This window comes from Canis aureus, chromosome 7, assembly GCF_053574225.1.
Source record: "Canis aureus isolate CA01 chromosome 7, VMU_Caureus_v.1.0, whole genome shotgun sequence".
Taxonomy (NCBI): domain Eukaryota; kingdom Metazoa; phylum Chordata; class Mammalia; order Carnivora; family Canidae; genus Canis; species Canis aureus.
This window is the reverse complement of record NC_135617.1, coordinates 26,882,263-26,908,028: the sequence shown is the minus strand read 5'-3', so window position 1 is coordinate 26,908,028 and position 25,766 is coordinate 26,882,263. Positions and strand designations below refer to the sequence as shown.

Here is a 25,766-nt window from a genome sequence, read left to right as displayed (position 1 = left end):
ATTAATTTTAGAGAGAGAGATCATGAGAGCATGGGGTAGGGGCAGAAAGAGAGGGAGATAGAGTCCCAAGCAGACTCCACACTGAGCATGGATCCCCACAGTGGGCTTAATCTCATGACCCTGAGATCAAAACCTCAGCCAAAACCAAGAGTCTGACACTTAATTGGTTGTACCACCCAGTGTCCCAGTTTCTTTTTTAAAAAATGCTATCCTTTCTACTCATTTTTTTTCTACTCATTTTTTCAGTCATTACTTTTTTTAGAGGGGAAGGGGAAGAAGGAGAAAAAGTCTTAATCAGGCTCTTTGCCCAGTGTAGAGCCCTACAGGAGGCTTGATCTCACAACCTTGGGATCATGACTTCAGCCAAATCAAGAATCTCATGCTTAACTGATTCAGCCACCTAGGTGTCCCTCTTAAGTCACTGTGTTTTTTAATTCACTTTTATATTCCAGTTTAATATTCATTTCTGAAATCTTCTTTTATTTTAATTCTTTTCTGAGTTTTATTACCTCATTTATGAGTTTTTCTAACTCTGTGCTGGTCTTTCATACTTTAGTATATTTTAACTCATTTTGAAAGAGTAGAAAATAGTTTCATCTGTTTTGTGTGCTTTCTATGGGCATAGTATTCTACATCTTATCCTCCTTTTTGCTTATAGTATCTTTGTATGTATGAAACTTGACTATGATTATTTTCTGTTTTTTATTTTTATGAAAAATTAATCTGCCTGGCTTTTCAAAGTAGGCTGTTGCAGGATGGGTTTTCTTTTTTTTTTTTTTTAACACTAAGTATTCTTTTTTTTAAAGATTTTTCTTTTTAAGATTTTTATTTATTTATTCATAGAGACGCACACACACAGAGGGAGAGGTAGAGACACACAAACAGGCAGAGGGAGAAGCAGGCTCCATGCCAGGAGCCCGACTTGGGACTCTATCCCAGGTCTCCAGGATCACACCCTAGGCTGCAGGTGGCACTAAACCACTGTGCCACTGGGGCTGCCCCAGGATGGGTTTTCTAACTTCTTTGTTCTAGTGTTCCCTTCTCTGTTATGCTTATGAAGTGTTAGAAAACATAATGGCTTATTTTTTGAGCTCTCTGTATTCTATTTCCCTCCCCAATTTTTACCTGAATCTTTTCTTTCCTTTGTCTCTACTATCACTATGCTGTTCAATTTGGTTCTTATCTCAGATGATTTCGTCAGTGTAGGGCTATACTTGAGAGATTCTTTAGCTGGTTAGTTTTGAGAGATAATGGTGAAGACTGCTCCTTTTCCTTCAGAACTTAATACGGACCCCTGATGTAAGAGTGTGTAAAACCCTTCCTAGTTTCAGCTGCTATTTTTTTTCCAAGATTTTATTTATTTACTCACAGAGAGAGAGAGAGAGAGAGAGAGAGAGAGAAGCAGAGACACAGGCAGAGGGAGAAGCAGGCTCCCTGCAGGGAGCCCGACGTGGGACTCGATCCCGGATCTCCAGGATCATGCCCTGGGCTGAAGGTGGCACTAAACTGCTGAGCCACCTGTGCTGCGCTTGGCTGCTATTTTTAAATTGACCCTTGAACTATTCAGTGAACATCTGTTGGCTTTCTTGGGCTTCTCAGGTCAATCAGCAGCATTTTGCTTCTCTTTATTTCCCTCTATTACTGGTAGTGTAGTCATATTGGATTATGACTCACTCTTATGACCTTAATAACTCTTTGAAAACCTTATGTCCAAAAGCAGTCACCTTCTGAAGTATTTTTTTTAAAGATTTTATTTATTTATTCCTGAGAGACACAGAGAGAGAGGCAGAGACATAGGCAGAGGGAGAAGCAGGCTCCATGCAGGGAGACCGACGTGGGACTTGATCCTAAGTCTCCAGGATCACACGCCCGGCCGAAGGCAGGTGCCAAACTGCTGAGCCACCCGGGCTGCCCCCACCTTCTGAAGTATTAGGGTTTAGGACTTCAACATATAAGTTTTAGGGGGACACAATTCATCCATATCAATTATCTATGTTTTAATGACTCAAAGATGTGTAACCGTATCTCTCATCTAGACTCCTTGTTTGAGCTTTAGGCAATATAGCCAATACCTCTTGGATAGGTCTACTTTCACACCATGTGTATGCTCTCAGTGGTTAGCACAGTTGATTATATAAGTCACCTAGTATGCAATTAGATATGTGGTTCTGCAACACTTCAGGCATAACCTATCCACAGTTGTACTCATTTTCTTAAAGTTGTTATTCCCTCTGCCTTCATTATCTGGATAAGTGGCACCAGTATAGTTACTCAATTTCCCAGTTCAGAAATCTGGGGTTATTATAAACTCTTCTCTCTTACATGCCATTTAAAAAGAAAAAAGCAAAGCAGGGTGAGCAGCAGGCAGAGGGAGAGGGAAAACAGGCAGAGGAGATGGAGAAGCAGGCTTTCCACTGAGCAGGGAACTTGGCTTGGAGCTCAATCCCAGGACCCTGGGATCATAACCTGAGCTGTAGGCAGACGCTTAAACCAACAGAGCCACTGAGGCACCCCTTACATGTCATTTTTAAAGAGTCATGAAAATTTTTTAAAAGATTTATTTATTTATTTTAGAGAGAGAGAAAGCAGGAGGAGGGGTAGAGGGAGAGAGAGAATCCTGAAATAAACTCTCTGTGGAACCTGATGTGGGGCTTGATCCTAGGATCCTAAGATCACCACCCCTTTAAATTAACTTTGAATTTATTTATTTAGGAATTGGCAATACACTCAAATGGTTCGAGATTCAAAAGTTCAGAGAAATGTCTGTTCCCACTACTATTTCTTTCTTTTTTGAAAAAAGATTATTTATTTATTTGAGATTGAGAGAGAGCACAAACAGCGGGGAGGGACAGAGGGAGAGGGAGAAGCAGACTGCCTGCTGATCAGGGAGCCCAATGCAGGGCTCATCCCAAGACTCTGTGATTATGACCTGAACTGAAGGCAGACGCTTAACCAACTGAGCCAACCAAATGGCCCTCTACTCTTACTTCTCATCCACCTAGTTCACCTCTCCAGAATCAATTAATGTTATCAGTTTCTAGGGTTTCTTCCCAGAGATATTTTATGCATATGCATTTTTTTTATGTAGTGAATGTATATTAAAATCATAAACTACTTTTGTTTGTCTTTTTTACTTAAATGATGGCACACACACTGTGTTGTTCTGCGATTTTTGTCTTTGTAGTTTAATAATAACTTTTGGAGATCATTTTATATCAGTGCATAATATTTTTTATAGCTTTAAATTATCTCATTTTCTGGGGATGCCTGTGTGGCTTAATGGTTGAGCATCTGCCTTTGGCTCAGGTTGTGATCCTGGGGTTCTGGGATCTAGTCCCACATTGGGCTCCCCACAGGGAGCCTGCTTCTCCCTCTGCCTGTGTCTCTGCCTCTCTCTCTGTGTCTCTCATGAATAAATCTTAAAAAAAGAAATTATTTCACTTTCTGGATGACTATTGAACATTTAGGTGCAATGAATAACCTTGTGTATATATGTGCAACTGTACCTATAGGATAAATTCCTCCAAGTGGAATTTCTGAGTCAAATTATAGGCAGATTTTTAATGCTGACAGATGTTGTCAAATTGCCCTTCAATTTATCTTTTGCAGTAGTCCTTTGACTGATCTCTCTGCTTTGAATTCATGCTCTGTGATGCTGCCAGAGGCAATTGCTAAAATGAAACTCTAATTGTATTACTGTGCTTCTTCATCAGTGACTCCCAATTACTTACCAGAAAAACCCAAACTCCTTGGTATAGAAACTGTAACTCTCATTTTTGGGTATTTGCTTATCTGGTCAGGCTCACTTTTCATCATTTCCCTCTGGTTAAGGTAGTTCATGTTTCTCATACAGGCTGTACTTTATGCGTCTGTACAGTACATGCTATTTTCTCTGCTTGGAATATCTGCTTATCCTTCAAAACTCAGTTTTGTTGCCTCCTACTCAAGTGGAATAGAACACATCTTGATTCTTGCTATCACAGTGCCAGGTACATATCTTGAAGACTGCTCTATTTCACTGAATAGTAATTACTTGTTCATATGTGTCTCTCCTAGCCTGTCAGTTAAGTAGCTATAGAATTGATGCCATGCAAAGAAAATATAAAAAGGATACAAAATCCAGTCAGGCAATAAGGAGATTCATTGAATCCAGTCAATTAAAGAAGGAGATCAGCTCCAGATAGGGTAAAGCATATCATCTGCCCAAATGAGATGATTAGAAAAAAAAAAAAAGTCTAAAGAAGTTATGATGAAAATTGGGTACAGGTGAAATGTGAAAGACACCCAGGGAAACATAGCACTAATATGTCCAGCTGCCTTTCCCGTCTCTTCCCTCTCACTTTATCTCCAGCAGTATCAGACTACAGTATATAATTGTTCCTTAGACTAACCATACTGTTTTTACATGTCATGCTTTTTGCTTAGAATGTCCTTATTTATTTTAGCTGCGTGGTGAATGCCAGCTCTTTCCTCAAAACCAAGGTCACAGGTTAACTTCTCTGGAAGATTGTCCCTAGAACCAAATCATTTCTTCTACTCTAATACTTCTGAAATGTGAACTTCTTTTTTTCCCACTCTTCAATCATACAATGTTGTAATTCATTTATTTACATACCTATTGGTTTTGCCTAGCAAGACCAAGAACTCTGAGAGCGAATTATGTCCTATTAAGTATCTGCAGGGCACTGCTTCAGACATAGTAATTGCTCAATCAATAAATGTTTGTTCAGCTCAATTGACTTTGTACTATTTGTCTTTTTTTTAAAGATTTATTTATTTATTTATGATAGAGAGAGAGAGAGAGAGAGAGAGAGAGGCAGAGACACAGGTAGAGGGAGAAGCAGCCTCCATGCCAGAAGTCTGATGTGGGACTCGATCCCGGGACTCCAGGATTGCGCCCTGGGCCAAAGGCAGGTGCCAAACTGCTGAGCCACCCAGGGATCCCCTACTATTTGTCTTCTGCAGTATAATCCAGCAGCCAAAGGCACAGGCTCTGCAATCAGACTGCTAGTTATCAAAACAGGCTCTATCACTTACTAGTCGTGTGAACTTGGAGAAGCTGCTGAACCTCTTCAGTGCCTCAATTTCTTCATGTCTAAACTAGAGATATTAGTATTTACCTCATAGGATCGCAGTGAGAAATGAAGTAAACATATGTGTTTAGTACATAGTATATACTCATTTAACTGTACAAGTGGCTCTATCAAATAATTTCTTTGATCAGTTTTATTAAAAACAGTGCCCACATTCCAAAGTCATTCCTCAAGTCCTTAGTATTAATACCAACTCCAGAGTCCTAGTCCTGGACTCTTTAGATGCTTCTTAACTGCCTCTCCCCATCAACCTGATGCTGATCCCTATCAACATTCTTGAGTGGATCATTACTCATTTGGCATGCAATCACTTAGAAAAGGAAGTAGTGTTAATCAGGATTGAGGAAGATTCACTAAGAACTAGTGATGGTAAATTAATCTTAATCCAACTTTTTTTAGAGAGGATTTTTAGACTCACACCTCAGGAGATAGATGGATTCCAGAAAGGATTTGAGGTAGTTACTTAAAAACACACAGAAAAGAAAAATGAATAAAATATCAGAGGGAAAGAAAAATTAGGATGGAATATACTCGAAATAAGGGGAGATGTTAGTTAATAATGATGTACTAGTTGCTAGGACTGCCATACCAACATATTGCAGACTGGGTGGCTTAAACAACAGAAACCTATTTTTTTTTAGTAGTTCTGGAAGCTAGAAATCTGAGATCAAGGTGCCATCAGGGTTGGTTTCTTCTGAGGCCTTTATCCTTGGCTTGTATATAGTCATCTTCTCTTTGTGTCTTCACATGTTTTCTCTGTATACCTGTGACTTAATTGCCTCTTCTTGTAAGGACACCAATCAGATTAGATTAGGACCCACCCTGATGACCTCATTTTAGCTTAATTATCTTTTGAGGGATCCTATCTCAAATACATTAACATTCTAAGGCACTGGGGTTAGGATTTCAATATGTGAATTTTGGAGAGACACATTCAGCCCGTAACACACAGTACTCTATAGCAGAAGATTCTGTCCAGTTGCAAGAGGGGAGCCATACATTTGGTTCTATAATTCCTAAAGGAAAAAAGAAATAAAAAACTAGGGGGATAAATCACTCAGTCTTCACCATATCACCATTCATTTCAGCTAAGACCTAATGATGACACTGATATGAGGGCTGAGAATTATAGGCAGAGAGCCCAAAAGCAGTACTTATATTTATTGTTCTGCACTTCGCTTTTTTTTAAATCTTGAGATCATTCTATAGCACCATGTAGTTCTTCATTCTTTATTTAACAGTTGCATAGTGTTTGATCATATAGTTATTTATTTGACCCTAATTTATTTATTTAACCAGTCTTCTATTAAAGGACATTAGGATTGGGGCACCTAGATGGCTCAGTTGGTTAAGTGTCTGCCTTTTGGCTCAGGTCATGATCTCAGGATCCTGGGACTGAGCTCCATGGTCCCTGCTCAGTGATCTGTTTCTCCCTCTGCCCCCTCCCTCTCTCATGCTCATGTGTTCTCTCTCTCTCAAATAAATAAATAAAACCTGAAAAAAAAAAAAAAAACCCCAGATGTTAGGGTTGTCTTAGCTTGGACTGCTACAACAAAATACCACGACATGAGTGACTTAAACAACAGACATTTAATTCTCACAGTTCTCTGGTGGCTGGGAATTTTAAGATCAAGGTGCTGGTTGGTAGATTCAGTCCTTGATGAAGACTCTTTTCCTGGCTAGCAGATGGCTACCTTCTGTAAATTCTTACATTGTGGAGAAGGAAGCTCTATTGTCTCTTTCTTTTTTTCTTTTTTGGAGATTTTATTTATTTACTCATGAGAGACACAGAGAGAGGCAGAGACATAGAGGGAGAAACAGGCTCTTTGCAGGGAGCCTGATGTGGGACTCAGTCCCAGGACCCCGGGATCATGCCCTGAGCTGAAGGCAGATGCTCAATCACTGAGCCACCTAGGTGTCCCTATTGTCTCTTTCTGATAAGGGCACTAGTCCCACCATGGGGGTTCCACTCTCACGACCTCATTTAAATCTAAGTACCTCCCAAAGTCTATACCTCCTACTGCCATCACATTGAGAGTTTTGACTTCCAATATATGAGTTTTGAGGGGACACATTCAATTCATAACAAGGATAGTTTTCAACTAGATTATTTCCAAGATCTATTTCCAGTTCTAAGATTTCATGATACTCTTTATGAAATGATTATTCTCAGTACTATCTCTTTCCTCCACTTCCTCCAAAAAGGATGTATAAATTGTGATCTGGTACTTCTAATTATTTTTAACAAGTAATCTTTACAATTAGCTAACAAACTCTTCAACATTTATTATAATATATTTGTTGAGTATCAACTAATAATATGTGCCCATCACTCTTCTAGGTATAGGGGATGCAGCAATGAATAAAGATCTCTGTCATGAGCTTACATGGGCAAGGTTAAACAAGATAATAAAATATATAATAGATACTGATAAGAACTAAGAAGAAAAATAAGAGAGCTAAGGTTGAAGATGAGTGTGTGTGCGTGTGTGTGTGTGTGTGTGTGTGTGTCTGTGTTGGCATTTTAGACAGAATGACCAGAGAAGGCTTTGAAGGACATGTCAGATGATGCAGGTCTAAAAGTAAGTGAGAAAGTAAGTCCTGTGGATATCTCAAAGAAGAGCATTTTGGGCAGGGGGAAGGTATCACTGTCCAAAGTATTTATTTCAATGATTCTAGTGTTTGAGTTCTTGGAGATCTCTGGGTACCTATTTGTTTAGATCTGTCTTCTATCACTACTCACTGATCCTCCATCTTCCTCACCTAGCTCACTAGCTTCCCTCTCTGGATTCTGGCGGTAATCTACACATTTAAGCCTTTATTTCCATCTCTTTTCCCAGGCTACTATCCATTTGTTTGGTTTGGCCCGGCCTCTCTGTGGTTCTGCCATCTTGGTCCCTGACTGCTGCTGAGGTATTCCTTACCCAGCTTCTGTAATGATATTAATCCGAGACTGAGCCCATTAGATCAAAGCCTGTTCAAAATGAAGCTGAGTCTCGTAAAGTGATCAAATTAATCCCTCTTTATTGAGTGAAAATAGAGGACTGCAGACATTTCAATTATATAAATAAACAAGAGGGAAATCAAGAAAATCAAAGCCAAAAGCCAGGTCAATTACTGATATTCTGAAACAACCTCAAGCTTTAAGTTTCTATGTCAGATTCTGCATTACTCCCTAGAGTGAGTCCCTTTTAAATTCAACAAGGTGGCCTCAGGCCAAAGATATCCCATCGATCCAATTACTACTTGCTCAGCTCTTATCTTTTATTTCAACCTTTGTGTACCACACTTTTTTCTGTTTATAGCACCTTTCTCAATCCCTGGTGTATGAAATGATACTCTACATTTTTTTAAAGAAAGATCCTATTTACATTTTTTTCTGTCTCTGGTTTACAGTGATTTTTAGAAAGATCCTATTTACATTTCTTCTGTATCTGGTTTACAGTGGTTTCTAGTATCTGGATTACTGGATTTTTTTTTTCCTGTCAATTGCTTTGCTATAACATCCCTGTGAATCACAGTCCCTGGTCTCAAGTTCCTATTCCTGAGAGGGCAATGTGGCATTCCTCATATTCACTGATCTCCTCTAATTAAAGTCTAGGCAATTCTGTTTTGCCAGCTGGGTTATCTGTTGAGAGGCTATTTTTTAGTGAGATCAGTATAGGTAGTGCTGAAGTAAAACATTACTGTGAGGAAGTAAGGATGGTCTAGAGTTTGGAAAAGTCCATCAGACTCAAAGTGTTGTAATAGAGAAGTCTTCTTAAAAATTTTAGGTAGTCAAAGTTTTATTTCAAATTTTCTGCAAGAGTAAAGGTCCCTTGTAGGCTAATCCAAAGATTCACTATTAAGACCATTTTAAGGAAAAGAGAATGATTGATTATATAATCCTTAAACTAGCTATATTAAAAAAAATCTAGCTCACTAGAGATCACTAGACTTTTCTCTGGCAGTTAACTGGGTTAGAAGAGTGGAATTTCATACAAGTTTTATTTTTAAAAATAAAGATACTAAATATAGGCCAAGCATTTGTATATACCAGGCACTTTACAAGTATTATCTCCTTTCATCTATACAACTATTGAGGGAGGTAGAATAATTCATACAAAGCTGTATAGTGGTGGAGAAGAGTTTGAACCCAGGTATTTCTGAGCTTGTGCTTTCCAATGCTATACCATTTCCCCTCCAGCCTTGCTTGCTCAGAAGAACTTGTTAAAACTGCAGTTTTCTAGGCCTCTCTCTTAGACATTCTGCTTCCCTGGCTCTGGCACAGAACTTTGGAATCTCTATTTTTATCAAGATCCTTGTGTGAGTCTAGTGGGCAGAAGAATTTATTAGACTTTGTCCTATTCTGCACTCTCTAATGCTAAGTAATAAAAATAAGCTTTTCTTCATCTCTAAATACCTAATGCTTACATATTCAAAGAAATGAAACCAAACCAAGCACACTATCTTATTTGTAATGAGAGTTAAAAGTTTTTATTCAGAAACAAAAAACCACATCTAGTTATAATGCTCCCTTCCTTAACATGTAAACACGATCAAGTATTCATCATCTTTGAAAACAAGCTGCCACCTTGTCATCTCTTGCCTTTCCCAGACAAACTTATTTGAACAGTCATCCATATTAATGGTCTCTAATTCCTTACTTTTCCTTTATTCCTCACCTCACTATGGTTTGGCTTGGTTTGGCTTTTGTGTTATATCTCTATAGAGGCTGTGCTCATCACCAATAACTTCCTGGTTGGATTCATATCAGCTCTTACCTAACCTGACTTTCCTAGAACAAGTCTTAATTCTATAATGTTTATCTGAAAATTGCTTAACCCATTTTATCAGGAATGCTCATTTTTTCCAAGAAAGACGTTGTTCATTATATGGTCTCATTCATTTGGGGAATATAAAAAATAGTGAAAGGGAATAAAGGGGAAAGGAGAGAAAATGAGTGGGAAATATCAGAGAGGGTGACAGAACATGAGAGACTCCTAACTCTGGGAAACGAACAAGGGGTGGTGGAAAGGGAGGTGGGCGGGGGGTTGGGGTGACTGGGTGATGGGCACTGAGGGGGCACTTGATGGCATGAACACTGGGTGTCATGCTATATGTTGGCAAATTGAACACCAATAAAAAATAAATTTATAATAAAAAATTAAAAAAAAGAGGTTGTTGATTATATCAACTAAAAAGTACCATCCCAGACCAGGTATGGAACAATTTTTTTTTTTTTTTTTATATTTGGCAGCTAATTTTGAAGAACAAGGGATAGTACATAGTCCAAAAGAAATAATGAGCCAAAAGCCGAAATAGACATCTGGAAGGAAAGAACATGCCCAGTTGGGATGGAGTCCAGAAGGAAGAATGGATAATGGGCAAGAGGGACAATGGAAACTATGTCTGACCAAGCTCTTCCAGCTCCAGGAGTTGGGCAGAGGCTTGGTATTTATAAAATGGATGAAAGGAAGATAAGTCTCTGTAATGATTTACCTATTGACCTTATTATATGTTATTAAAAGTACAGCAAAAAAAAAAATTTAATCTCATTTCATTTTACCCAGGTACACCAGGAGAAATTTGTAGTAGGTTAACTTTTTCTTCTCTTTTCTTTTCCCTTCTTTCCTCTCTCTCTTTCTCTCACTTCCTCCCTCCCTTCTTTTCTTTTCTTTTTTTTTTTTAAAGATTTTATTTATTTATTCATAGAGATGCAGAGAGAGAGAGAGAGAGAGGCAGAGACACAGGCAGAGGGAGAAGCAGGCTCCATGCAAGGAACCCGATGTGGGACTCGATCCCAGGTCTCCAGGATCAGGCCCTGGGCTGCAGGCGGCGCTAAACCGCTGCGCCACCGGGGCTGCCCGTCCCTCCCTTCTTTTCTTATTTTAATTGCAATGTGGTTAATATACAGTGTTATATATATATTTTAGATTTTATTTACTTATTCATGAGAGACACAGAGAGAGAGAGAGGTAGAGACACAGGCAGAGAAGCAGGCTCCATGCAGGGAGCCTGACGTGGGACTTGATCCCAGGACTCCAGGATCATGCCCTGAGCCAAAGGCAGATATGCAAATGCTAATACTGTCTGAAATAAAGTCAAGCACTTAGCAAAGATTACAATTGGAATAAATTATTGGGTAGTGCTGAGTTTTGGAGATTACCTAATAATGATGAAAAAAATGCCAAGAACATCCACTGAAAGGAAATGAGTCTTGACAGAAAGATGACACAGCATGTAAATAACATGCTACTAAACAATAAATAGGACAGGAAATCAAAGACAAAATCGTATATATATGTATATATATACATATATATATATATATATATATATACAAATGAAAATAAAAACACAATGGCTCAAAATCTTTTGGATATAGCAAAAGTATTTCTAAAAGGGAAATTCATAGCAATACACGTCTACCTCGAGAAGCAAGAAAAGCTCAAATAAACAACCTGACAACCAAAAATCCCAAGCCAGTAGAAGGAAGGAAATGATAAAAATTAGAGCAGAAATAAATGATATAGAAAGTAAAATAACAATAAAACAGGTCAATGAAACCAGGAGCTGTTATTTGTACTGACCAAAAACATTGATAAACCTTTAACCAGATTCATGGAAAAAAAAAGAAAAAAGAAAAGAGAAGACTCAAAATCAAAAATAAAAGAGGAGAAATAACAACGAATAGCATAGAAATACAAAGGATTTTAAGAGAATATATGAAAAATTATATATCAATAAATTGGACACTCTAGAAGAAATGAATAAATTCCTAGCAACATAAACCTCCCAAAATTGAATCAGGAAGAAATACAAAATTTGAACAGACCTATTATCAGCAATGAAATTGAATCACTAAAAAAATAAAAAAATAAATAAAAAATAAAAAGAAATTGAATCACTAATCAAAAAATTCCCAATAAACAAAAGCCCAGGACCAGATGGCTTCACACATGAATTCTACCAAACATTTATGCGACATATGAGTGGCTCAGTCGGTTAAGCATCTGACTTGATTTTGGCTCAGGTCATGATCTCAGGGTCATGAAATCAAGTCACATGTTGGGCTCCATGCTCAGTGGGGAATCTGTTTCTCTCTCAGTCTCTCTCCCTCTGCCCTTCACACTGTTCACACTCTCTCTCTCTAATAAAATAGATAAATAAATCTTAAAAAAAAAAGATGAGTTAATGCCTATTCTTCTTAAACTGTTCAAAAAAAATATAGAAGAGGAAGGAAAGCTTCCAAATTCATCCTACAAGGCAAATATTACCCTAATAACAAAACTGGATATAAAGACATTATGAAAAAAGAAAACTACAGGCCAATGTCCATGATGAATATAGATGCAAAAATCCTCAACAAAATACTAGCAAACCAAATCCAATAATATATTAAAAAGTCATTCACCACAATCAAATGGGATTTATTCCTAGGTTGCAAGAGTGGTTCAATATTTGAAAATCAATCAGTATGATACATCACATCAACAAGAGGAAGGATAAAAATTATATGACCATTTCAACAGATGCAGAAAAAGCATTTGACAAAGTACAACATACATTCATGATAAAAACTGTCAACAAAGTAGGTTTAGAGAAAACATATATATAATATATATATATTGCTATGAATTTCCCTTTTAGAAATACTTTTTCTATATCCAAAAGCTTTTGAGCCATTGTGTTTTTATTTTCATTTGTATATATATATATATATATTTGATTTTGTCTTTGATTTCCTGTCCTATTTATTGTTTAGTAGCATGTTATTTACATGCTGTGTCATCTTTCTTTTTTTTGTCAAAATATTCATTTTTATTAATAGAAAATAAACACTTATTCCAGTTTCAGTTGTTATACTTGAAGTTGCTAATAAAAAAAAAAAGAATTTAAAATAATCACTTAATCATCCTGTTTCGACTAAGACAATGAAGCTGTGGCTTAAAAAAAATTCAGCACCATTTGCTCATATGGGTCTTTCAGAATTTGTTCTTAAAGTTTCTGGAACTTTCCTGTCTGTTAAATACAGGAGTTACTGAGCTACATGAGGAAGTCTCTCTGAGACGACCAATGAGAAGTTAAGTTAAGCAGTTGTCATAAAAGGAATCCCTGTATGGTAACCTGGACTATACAAAGATCCCCTCCCCTCCAGCTCAGGAGGGACATGCCTCTAAGCACTAAGGTATGAAGAGTCAGACTGTTATTTGCTGTTAGAATTAGCTAATAACAGTAAATCTCTGGCACGGATGCTACTGGTCTATAGTATCCTGTGATTTTAGGAACTTCTGTAAATAGTTTCGATTTAATTCACTTTATTCAGAAATTAAACCTGTTTAATAAAGTTCACTACTCTGCCAGAGTATCTGCTGGTTTAGTATCCTTAAAAAATACATATCATACGTGTAGGTAACTCATAGTCTTAAAGTATACTTATTAGAATACTGCATTATTCAAACCAAAACCTATTTTAACAACATGTTTATAATTAAAAGCAGCCAATGAAATGAAATTTCAAGTTATGACAAGGGAGACTCACTCTCACTTGAAGCTGTGTTCCTTAGAGAACTTTAAAAAAAAAAAAAAACATATGCCCTTAAAGTAATTCAAGGACAGGTCAGGAGACACCCTCTCCTCATTCTTTACTATAGGACTCCAGTTAAGGATGGGCCAGAAATGAACCTTTCTAGATATTTCAGAAAAGTCCATAGATGGGTTATAAAGACTTTTAAGAATATCTCTGTATCTGTCTGTGAGTAGTGCTTATCAGGATTTCCTAACAGCACAAAGGCAAGTCCATATACTCGCTCAGCTGTGAGAAGAATGGGAGGTGGACTGGGCGGACCGTTAGGACCATCCTTAGCTGGAGCTTCAGTGGGTTTTTTACTATATGCTGATCACCAATGTAAGTCTAGGCGGATTTTTGTGAGAGAATAGTGTTTGTGGCCAGGACCTCTTTTGGGCATCTCTTCCTAAGTAGAATACACAACAGATAAGGGAGTAGGGGAGGTAATACAGGGAAGCTACTCTTTCCAGCTCAGAAGGAGTTGATGAAGCCCATATATGCATTCAAGAAGCCCATGGGATCCTCTAGCTGTGGATAGTGGCTAATGTGGTCATCCAGAATCGACACTGTGGACCGTGGCAGCGTTTTCCTGTACAGCTCCAAAAACTCTGGATAGGGATTTACAGGATCCAGTGGCCCATAGATAAAATGAATGGGAATAGTTACAGAAGCAAGAGGTCCCACCCAGCGTCTTCTAAACTTCTTCCTCTGGTTGATGTACTGTAAGAGACTGTCGATAACTAAGTTCCCATCGTTGTTGCGAATCCCTGCCCACATGTCCCACAGCTCACTCTCAGAGGGGCGGGTGTACCGCCCAAAGACTGGGGTGAGACCTCGGGGGAATACAAAGAAGTTCATCAATCGAGTGAGGATGGGTGACAACATGCCTCCATCTTTGAGAAGCTTTTGGAGAAGGAGAGGACGGTGAGTCTCAGGAAATATACCTCCATTTGACAGACAGAGACTCTTTATGGGAAGCCGGCCGGATCCATTCTGCTTGAACCTGTAGAGCAGCTCCTGAGCCACGATGTCCCCATAGTCATGAGACAAAAGGTTGACCCTCCGGTTCTGGAGCCCCAGGTGTGGCAGAAGTGCTTCCACAATGCTGGCCTGCTTGAATATGGAGTAGTGGTGTGGTCTTGGTTTGTCACTGAAGCCAAAGCCCAAGAAATCAAGGGCAATCACTCGATGAAACCTCAGGGTCAGACCTTCCCAAATCTTGTACCAGTCATAGCTGGATGTTGGAAAGCCACGTAAAAGCACAACTATCTCAGGACTTCCAACCACACCCACAGAGTCTTGGTAGAAGATGCGCAGTCCCTTGTAGGTGAAAAATTTGCCCGATGACTTCCATGAGTGAAGAGCAGGAGAAAGTTGGGGTGGTGGGATGTGCAGATAGGCCACCAGCAGGGGCACAGCTAACAGCCCCACCTGCACCCACCACTCCCTCATCCTGATTCAGGTAAGACCTGGGCTACAAGACTCCATGTGGGAAAACCGCTGTGTCGTCTTTCTGTCAAGACTCATTTCCTTTCAGTGGATGTTCTTGGCATTTTTTTCATCATTATTAGGTAATCTCCAAAAACTCAGCACTACCCAATAATTTATTCCAATTGTAATCTTTGCTAAGTGCTTGACTTTATTTCAGACAGTATTAGTATTTGCATACATTTCTACGAAGCACATACATTATTCACCCAATTCTAATCTTATTCCATGGGTAGGACAGGTATTATTAAATTTTATCTTGTTTTTTTATTGTATCCTGGCTCTCAGTCTCCAATAAACATATATTGTATTGCTTTAATTATAGTAGATAAGCAGTAAATGATTAATGATCGTGATGATGACACATAATAATTTATATTAATCAAAGCCTTTTAACATGTTACCTAACATTAACATTGTACAGTTGATAAGGCATATATTATCATTTCCTTAAAAATAAAGGGAAAGTAGATGCAAAAAGGCATGTGATTTATGTAAAGTTATCCAATAAATTAATGGTTAAGCTATCTTCTCATACTTACAGAAATATTTCCTCAAAGGGCTGGCTGGTCATTGCTTTTTTGGGGCAGAGGAGAGCTAATAATTTTTACTTTTTTTAGGATACACCAAAAAGGGATGCCTGGGTGGCTCAGTCCATTAAGTGTCTGACTCTTGATTTTGGTTCGGGTCATGATTTCAGGGTTGTGAGATTGAGCCCTGCAGTGGGGTTCCTCGTTTAGGGAGGAGTCTGCTTGGATTCTCTCTTTCCCTCTGCTCTCCCCACCCCACATGCACGCTCTTTTTCTCCCTTACTCTCTCGTTCTCACTCTCAAAATAAATAAATTTTTAAACACCAAAGAATCGTGCAATGCAGCCAGCATTGGATGCAGTCTTGGGCCACAAGTCTGCACACTTCTTTGCAACTGGTCCTGTGATAGCAGAACCTTTCATCTCACCTTTATTGTTTACTATAACCCCTGTTTTATCTTCAAAATAGAGAAACACACCATCTTTTCTTCAGTATGAATTTTGTTGTGGAATTACCACTGCTGAATGCATCTTCTTTCTGAGCTCTGGTTTGCATTTCTTCACTGTGGCCGTCAGCATGTCACTCATACTAGCACCTCGAAGTCTGTTCAGTGTTCCTTGATCCCCTTCACAAAAATGATAAACAGATTTTTTGGCTCCTGTGCTGTCAGCACAGCTGGTCACAGCTCCTACCAGAAGACCTAGGGAAATCTAGAATTTCGCACCAGAAGACCTGCCACGTCCTTACTTTGAAATCTTGAATGCCAGAAAGAGACAGAAAGCTTCCTGGTATCTTGACAAGAATTTATAGGTTACTGTATTTTATTTTTTTCATTTGAGACAGAGAGAGAGAGACAGAAAGAAAGAAAGAGAGAGGGAGCATGTGAATAGGAGGATGAACAGAGGGAGAAGATCAAGTAGGACTCCCTGCCCATTGGGGAGCCCACAGCAGGGCTTGGTCTCAAGACCCCAAGATCACGGCCTTAGCTGAAGTCAGACTCTTAACCAATTGAGCCACCCAGGTGTCCCCTGCTTACTGCTTTTTAAAATAATTTATCATGTGTTTCATTTTTTCATTTAAGATCATGACTTTAGCGACAGCGACACAAGATGGCAGCCACCATGGGCTCGGGAGTAAAAGTCCCTCGCAATTTTCTACTGTTGGAAGAACTGGGAGAAGGCCAGAAAGGAGTAGGAGATTGCACAGTTAGCTGGGGTCTAGAAGATGACGAAGACATGACACTTACAAGATGGACAGGGATGATAATTGGGCCTCCAAGAACAATTTTTGAAAACTGAATATACAGCCTTAAAATAGAATGTGGACCTAAATACCCAGAAGCACCCCCCTTTGTAAGATTTGTAACAAAAATTAATTTGAATGGAGTTAATAGTTCTAATGGAGTGGTGGACCCAAGAGCCATATCCGTGCTAGCAAAATGGCAGGATTCATATAGCATCAAAGTTGTCCTGCAAGACCTCCGGTGCCTAATGATGTCTAAAGAAAACTTGAAACTCCCTCAGCCGTCCGAAGGACAGTGTTACAGCAATTAATCAAAAAGAGAAACCACAGACCCTTCCCTCCCCCCCATTCGATTTAAGCAGTCATTTTCCACAGTAGTACATTTTCTAGATACATCTTGTAGACCTCAAAAGTACTGAAAAGGAAGCTCCCATTCAAAGGCAATTTATCTTAAGATACTGTAAACGATACGAATTTTTTGTCCATTTGAAATATATAAGTTGTGCTATAACAAATCATCCTGTCAAGTGTAACCACTGTCCACATAGTTGAACTTCTGGGATCAAGAAAGTATATTTAAATTGATTCTCATCATAACCGGTGGGGCACATCTAACTCAACTGTGAAAAGACACATCACGTAATCACCTTGCTACTGATTACATGGCCTGGGGTCTCTGCCTTCTCCCCTTCTCCTCCTGCTGGCTCCCTCCCTCCCTCCCTCCACCCACCCCTCTGTCCCTGCAACAGCCCTCCAGCTTGGGGTGGCTTGCTAAAATAGGCGTGAAGGTTTCAGGTCGCAGCCTGTGGGACTACTGCTGGGTGTGCAGGGGTGCTCCAGCTGCACCCCTGGTTTCTTTTTTAAAGTCTTAAATGATGCCCTCCCCCCTCCAAGCCATCATCCTTTCTCCACTTCCCATGACCTCGGCCGAAGCATAGATTGTAACCCCCTCTGCTCCCCTCTGAAATTGGCCTTTGGTGAGGAATTCAGGGCTTTTCCCATATCTTCTCCCCCACCTTAATTGAGGGGTGCTGCTTTTTCCTTCCTCCTCAAGTCCCTTTTGCACCATCACCACCCAATACTTCCTTGCTTTGGCCAGAAGCCATCAGGTAAGGTTGGAAAGAGTCTCTGACTTCCCTCGTTTAGTTTGGAACCACATTTACTCACTCTCCACCAGCCTGGGAATGAATATTGGGTCCTCAGCCCTGCCACCCTCTGCTGTCATCATCAGCTGATGCCGTTTTTTTAGCTCAGGTTTTGATAAAGTGAAAAGAACAGTCACCAGGGGTACTCAGACCTGCCAGCTCTCAAAGTGCTTGGTGGTAAAACTTGGAGAAAGGCCACAGAAGACACTTGTAAGCACACATGATCCCTTTAAATGAATTGTTTTCTTTTCTTGTAATTGCTTTTGCTTTTAACAATTGAAGTTTTAAACAGGGTTCTCATGTGGTCATCTTACAATCCATTTGGGTCTATTTTGGAATCTGACAACTGGAACGAAAAGAACCTTGGATTCGGTGCATACTTTGGTTTTGGTGCTGCTGTGTCTCATGGTTCTCAGCAGGGATCGAGAAAGAACTCAGTGTGCACAGCAGATCCCCGAAATTGGCGGGCTTGACTTCCTGGCAAATTGCTGCGTTTTTCCACTTTTCTGTTCAGGACCACTAAATGCTGAGATGTGGATGCATACCGAAATAAAAGCGATTCATTGTGTTTTAAAAAAAAAAAAATCATGACTTTAATAGCTATGACTTAGTAAACATGTACCTATGCAAAGCAGTACCCAGGACAGAAAAATTCCCAGGGACAGAAAAATATCCAGGAAGTGAGGTTCAAAGATTATTCATTTTTTTCACTAGGTGAATCTCAACTTGGCAAAACTGTGGGTACTCTTTTTTTCTTTTTAAACCTGACTTGGATGAAAATAGACAAATATTTTAATTTAGATTCCTTTATTTCTCTATTTTCATGTTCGTTAGCTTGTTGTTACCACCTAATATGGTGTGTAGGGTGGAGCAGAGTTGTAGCTGGACTTTCAAGTATGGAGCCCAAAGCCCTTTAATCACTATCATGCTGTTATAAATTTATGAAAAAAAGACACACATTTTTTTTGACTTTAGGGTAGCAGATAAGTTGTTGTTGTTGTTTTTGTTTTAATAGAAAGAAACACAGAAGAGAGAGCTCAGGCCACTGACTGGCTATGTCACTCATACCAGCACCTGGAATTCATACCAGCACATATACGTATATCTTGCTTTAAACATAAATTATACTGTCATTCTACTTATGGGTAGAACTGCCTTATGATTAGGCTTTGTCAAAGCTATGCCCCTCTTAGCATGGATTGGTTTTCTTCCACATTTCTTTCTGACTATTCTCTCACCTCTTATAGGTCCTAACCTAAATGTTACCTTGTCAGTATGGTTTCCAGGCCAGCCTATTTAGAATTGCAGCCCTGGTCCAACACTCCCCATCTGCCTTTTTTTTCTTCTTTTTTTTAATAGCATAAATTACTTTCTAGCACATTATCTAACTTTTATGTTTTTTGGTTTTCTTATATTCCATCTAAAAAATGTGAGCACTACAAGGTCAGGAATTTTTATCTGTTTTATTCTTGTTTTGGCTAAGAACAGAGCCTCACACATAGCAAATACTAAATAATTATTGATTAACTGATATGTGAATACATGTCTTATGGCACTTTAGCTATTGTTTTCTCTCATGGATTCCAAAGTGGGACAACTATTTATCAAAATCTGCTAATCGATGTGACGATTACTGTGTGTAAACTTACTGTATAAGTTCAGGGGAAAAAAAATCGAAGGAGCTCATAGTAGGTGCTTAGAAATTTTAACATTAATGTTAATACAGAGAAATATTGGCCATTTACATTAGTTTGGGCTAGTTATATTCACAATTTCCTGAGTAATTAAAAAATAATTTTAAAAATGAGGTAGTCCTTTTATCTGATGCTGTAATTGGTTACATCACCACAAAAAACTGCTCAGACTTGTAAATGCTGAGGATTTGGTGAGGATTCCAGACATTTGTTATCTGTGTAAGCAGATATTTTATCAATATTTATCAATATTTTATACCAAATATTGATACCAGTAATATAAAAGTGTAGTTTTAGGGGTCAAAACTTTATACAAATATTCCCAGATGTCAGTGCCAAATGTTATGGTTTGATTTTTTCCCCCAGTATTATTGTGAAATAATTGGCATACATCACTGTATAGGTTTAAGGTACACAGGATAATGGTTTAGTTTACATACATTGTGAAATGATTATCATAATAGGTTCAGCTAACATCCGCCTTCTCAAATAGACACACAAAAAAAAAAGAAAAAAAGAAAAATAAAGGAAAATCATGGACTCCCCACCCCCACCTCTGTTTAGCTACAAGACTGATCTCTTTTCCTATAAGTTTACTTGTTTTAGTTTTTTTTTTTTTTAAGGATTTTATTTATTTATTCATGAGAGACACACACAGAGAGAGAGGCAGAGACACAGGCAGAGGGAGAAGCAGGCTCCATGCAGGGAGCCCGATGTGGGACTCGATCCTGGGACCCCAGGATCATGCCCTGGGTGGAAGGCAGGCACTAAACTGCTGAGCCACCCAAGGATCCCTTTAGGTTTCACATATAAATGAGATCATACAGTATTTGACTTTATCTTTCTGATTTATTTCACTTATCATAATGCCTTCAAATTCCATCCATGTTGTCATGAGTGGTAAGATTCCTCTTTTTTTTAATGACTGAATAATATTCTATTGTATATAAATACCACAACTTTATCCATTCACTCATCAATGGATACTTAGGTTGTTTATCTTGGCTGTTGTAAATAATGCTGCCATGAATATGGAAGTGCAGATATCTTTTCAAATTAATGTTTTCATTTCCTTTGGATATATTACCAGAAGTGGAATTGCTGGATCATACAGTAGTTCTATTTTTAATTTTTTGAAAATCCTCCCTGCTGTTTTCCATAGTGGCTGTATCAATTTACATTCCCAACATCAGCATACAAGATTTCTCTTTTCTCCACATCTTTGACATTTCTTTCTTTCTTTCTTTTTTTTCTTGCCAGCCTTTCTTTTCTTGTCTTTTTAATGATGGTTATTCTAACAGGCATAAGGTGAAATCTCATTGTTGTTTTAATTTTAATTTCCCTAATGACTAGTAATGTTGAGCACTTTTTCATACCTGTTGGCCTTTCATATATTGTTTTGGAAAAATGCCTTTTTGGGTCCTTTGCCCACTTTTCAATTGGATTATTTATTTATTTTTTGCTAGTAAGTTGTATGAGTTCTTTATATATTTTGGTTATTAACCTCTTACCAGATATATGGTTTGAAAATATTTTTTCTCATTCCATAGGTTGCATTTTCACTTTGTTGGTGGTTTCTTTTGCTGTGCAGAAGCTTTCTAGTTTGTTTAGTCTCATTTGTTTATTTTTGACTTTATTGCATATGCTCTAGGTGTTATATCCAAAAAATCACTACCAAGCCCATGTAAAGGAGCTTTTTTTCCCTATATTTTCCTCTAGGAATTTCATTATATCAGGTCTTATATTTAAGTGTTTAATCCATTTCAAGTTAATTTTTGTAAGTGGTACAAGATATAGGTCTAGTTCCATTCTTTTACATGTGAATATCTAATTATCCCAGTACCATTATTGAAGAAATTGTCTTTTCTCCATTCTTGATTCCCTTTTCAAATATTAGTTGGCCATATGTTTGGGTTTATTTCTGGGCTCCCGATTCTGTTACATTGGCTTTTGGGTCTGTTTTATGCCAGTAGTGTACAGTTTTGGTGACTATAGCTTTATAGGATAGCTTGAAATCAGGAAGAGTGATACTTCTGGCTTTGTTCCTTCTTAGGATTTCTTTGGCTTTTCAGGTCTTTTATGATTCCATATAAATTTTAGGAGCATTTTGTTTACTTCTGTAAAAGATACCATTGGATTCTTGATAGGGATTGCACTGAATTTACAGATAACTTTCAGTTGTATTGACAGTTTAATAATCTTAATTCTTCCAATCCAAGGACACAGGATATCTGTCCATTTACTTGTATTTTCTTCAATTTACTTCATCAGTGACATGTAGTTTTCAGCATAGAGATCTTTTATCTCCTTACTTAAATTTATTCCTAAGAATTTTGCTGGTTTTGGTACTATTGTAAATGGGATTGATTTATTTCTTTTTCAGAAATGGAATTTTAGTGTATAGAATCACCAATATTTATTGTATGTTAATTTTATATCTTGCAACTTTATTGAATTCATTAAGTTTAACAGTTTTTGAGTTTCTTTTTTTTTAAGATTTTATTTATTCATAGAGACAGAGGGAGAGAGGGGCAGAGACACAGGCAGAGGGAGAAGCAGGCTCCATACAGGAAGCCTGACGTGGGTCTCGATCCCGGGTCTCCAGGATCACACCCGGCTACAGGCGGCGCTAAACCGCTGCGCCACCAGGGCTGCCCAGTTTTTGAGTTTTGGTCGAGTCTTTAAGATTTTCTATATTGTATGTCATCTGCAAATCAAGGCAATTTTACTTCTTCCTTTCTAATTCTGGTATTCATTTCTTGTCTGACTGCTCTAGCTAGAGCTTCTAGTACTATGTTGAATAGTACGGTGAAAGTGGGCATCTTTGTCTTGTTCCTGATCTTAGAGTTTTCATTCTTTTACCATTGAGTACGATGTTAGCTATGGGCTTGTCATATATGGCCTTTCTTATGTTGAGATGTATTCCTTCTATGCCTAATTTTTTAAAGTTTTTATTATGATTGGTGTTAAATTTTGCCAAATGCTTTTTCTGCATCTATTGACATGATCATGATTTTCTTTCATTCTATTAATGTGATGTATCATATTGATTGCTATGCATATGTTGAACCATCCTTGGAGCCCATGGATAAATCTCATTTGATCATGATGAATGATCCTTTTAAGGAATTCATTTTGCAATATTTAATGGCAGGCACATTTCCTGTATTTCAGGTCACACAGACCCAATTCATTTTAAAATCTGGCCAAATCCATATCCTATACAACTTTTTATCTAAATATATGTAAAATACAAGCATTTGGGGAAAAAATCCTTCAGACTTAGTGATCAAAAAATTTAGTTAAAATGGGCAGCCCGGGTGGGTCAGCGGTTTAGCGCCGCCTTCAGCCCAGAGTGTGACCTCGGAGACGCGGATCGAGTCCCATGTCGGGCTCTCTGCATGGAGCCTGCTTCTCCCTCTGCCTGTGTCTCTGCCTCTCTCTCTCTCTCTCTCTCTCTCTCTGTGTCGTTCTCTGTCTCTCATGAATAAATAAATAGAATCTTTAAAAAAATTAGTTAAAATAGGGACACCTGTGTGGCTCAGCGGTTGAGCATCTGCCTTTGGCTCAGGGCATCATCCTGGTGCCCTGACATCAAGTTCCACATCAGGCACCCCAGAGGGAGCCTGCTTCTCCCTCTGCCTGTGTCTCTGCCTCTCTCTCGTGTTTCTTGTGAATAAATAAATAAATAAATAAATAAATTAGTTAAAATAGAAAATCATTCAAAAAGGTAATATGTAGCTAAAATATTTTATTTTGGTATAAAATATAAAAATGAATATTGTACCAATCTTTTGATTTGGGGCCAAAGCTTTTATTAACAGTTTTTAAAAAAATTTTAGAATTCCTTTAGGTTTTCATGACTTCCATTCTTAATTTTTTTCTAAAGATTTTATTTATTTGCTCATGAGAGATACCGAGAAAGATGCAGAGACAGGCAGAGGGAGAAGCAGGCTCTGCATGGGGAGCCCGATGTGGGACTTGATCTCAGGACCCTGGGATCATGACCTGAGCCAAAGACAGCCACTCAACCACTGCCACCCAGGTGCCCCCTATTTTTAATTTTTTTTATAGTTTTCTTACTCGTGTACAATTTCAAAATTTTTTCTTGAATGCTTTTTCTGAAGTCATTCCAAAGCATCCAATTTAATTATTTTACCTAATAACACTTCCTTTCCTTTTAATAAAACATTATTTTGCATATTATTTAGTTTAATTACATAATTTGAATAGAAGTACAGTCGACATAAATAGGTTCAAGATCAAGCAATGACCCTTAGAATGTAAACACCTCACCCAGTGAGAGCTAGAGAGTGGAGGCATTACTGGAGCATACTTGCTTGGTCCTGAGACTCTTGTTCTGCGAGCCTGACTAGTTACTAAACAGGAATGGAGAGCATCTGTGAGACAGTTAAGTGATGATTGGTTGAAAGAGCATCTATCATTCTCAGCTTTTGTTGTAGCTGTAAGAACAATTGAAGGAATGGAATTTAGTGTGATTTATTCATATTGTCTATTAACATTAACCGAGTTCTTCAGGTACTGGTCCTCCCCACATTGAAAAATACTGATACAAATTGGCTTAGCATTAAAGGGCATTTTGTGTTTGTGAAATGATTTGGTTCAAATTATTTAATATGCAATTGAAAAATATTTACACATGCATTTAAATGCCTATTCTATCACAAGAGGGCACTCATGCCCCATTCTTTATATCAAGTACTGTTTCAGACATTGATTCGAGAGGAATTATGACTGAAATAAAATTTCAACCTACAAATTGAATTTCAAGTTTAGTAAACTGTTTATTATCTGGTAGAACTGGGGATTAGTGATTACATTTATGCAAATACAGGGATTCTTAATACATTAATATACATTAATATTACACAGAGTATAAAAACATGCAAAACTTGCTATGGTAAACAATATTTCATTTTTTTGATGAGTCATTTCAAGGTCTTCATTATTTTAAAATTTGATTATTATTTCATTAATTACGAATTATTGAAATGAGGTTTCCAATTGTCTATCACACAATCATTCAACACTTTAAGCATCTACTCTTTGTTATTTAACTTCTTTGGACAAAAGATTTACTGTATTTTAGAGAATGTATCAGATGCTGCATCAGTTTATTTAAATTGCAGCTTTAATAATTTTAGTATGTATTGGTTATCTATTGTTGTCTATTTATCCCCAAATTTAGTAGCTTAAAATAACAATCATTTATTATCTCATAGTTCCTGAGCGTCAGGAATCTGGGAATAGCTTAGCAGGGTGCCTTTTACTCAGGGTGTCTCACAAGATGGCAGTCAAGCTCTTGGCCAAGACTGCCGTCCTCTCAAGGCTCAATTGGGACTGAAACATTTGCTTCCAAACTCACTTATCTGGTCCTCTCCATAGAAAAGACTTACAACATGACGATTGACCTCTCCCTCGACAAGTGATATACGTGTAAGAAAGAGAGAGTCCTTAAGATGGAGACCATAATCTTTTTATTTTTTTTATTTTTTTTTTTTTTATTTTTTTTTTTTTTTTAAATTTTTATTTATGATAGTCACAGAGAGAAAGGAGGCAGAGACACAGGCAGAGGGAGAAGCAGGCTCCATGCACCGGGAACCCAACATGGGATTCGATCCCGGGTATCCGGGATCGCGCCCTGGGCCAAAGGCAGGCGCCAAACCGCTGCGCCACCCAGGGATCCCGACCATAATCTTTTTATAACCTATCTCTGAAGTGACATCCTTCTGCTATCTTTTATTAGAAATGAGTCTAAATCCATCTACACTAAATGGGAGGGAATCCCCTTACACAGGGTGTGAATGAATACCAAGAGATTAGTGTCATTGGAAATCAGCACAGAGGCTGCTACTACATAGCTAAATAAGTATGAGCCATGTAAAGACAGAAATTTCCCCAGGATTATTACTCTGTCAGTGGATGAATTTGGACATGACAGAGTTGTGATGCTCAACATTTTAAGCAGGACTTGAGTGAAACAAATATTCAAATTTGTATTCA

The 25,766-nt window shown here is 38.1% G+C and overlaps 3 pseudogenes across 1 annotated transcript in view; 1 reads left to right on the top strand and 2 right to left on the bottom strand.

Annotated features, from left to right (window-relative positions):
- Nucleotides 1-18,646, top strand: part of LOC144317169 (ubiquitin-conjugating enzyme E2 variant 1 pseudogene) — a 41,385-nt pseudogene extending 22,739 nt beyond the window's left edge. The window contains exon 3 of the transcript XR_013383064.1: nt 16,743-18,646. The product of XR_013383064.1 is annotated as a ubiquitin-conjugating enzyme E2 variant 1 pseudogene (transcript). The remainder of the gene's footprint in view (nt 1-16,742) is intronic.
- Nucleotides 13,342-15,128, bottom strand: LOC144317167 (mesoderm-specific transcript homolog protein pseudogene; annotated as a pseudogene).
- LOC144316688 (large ribosomal subunit protein uL14 pseudogene) lies at nt 15,979-16,595 on the bottom strand (annotated as a pseudogene).
- Nucleotides 18,647-25,766: the final 7,120 nt, after the last annotated feature.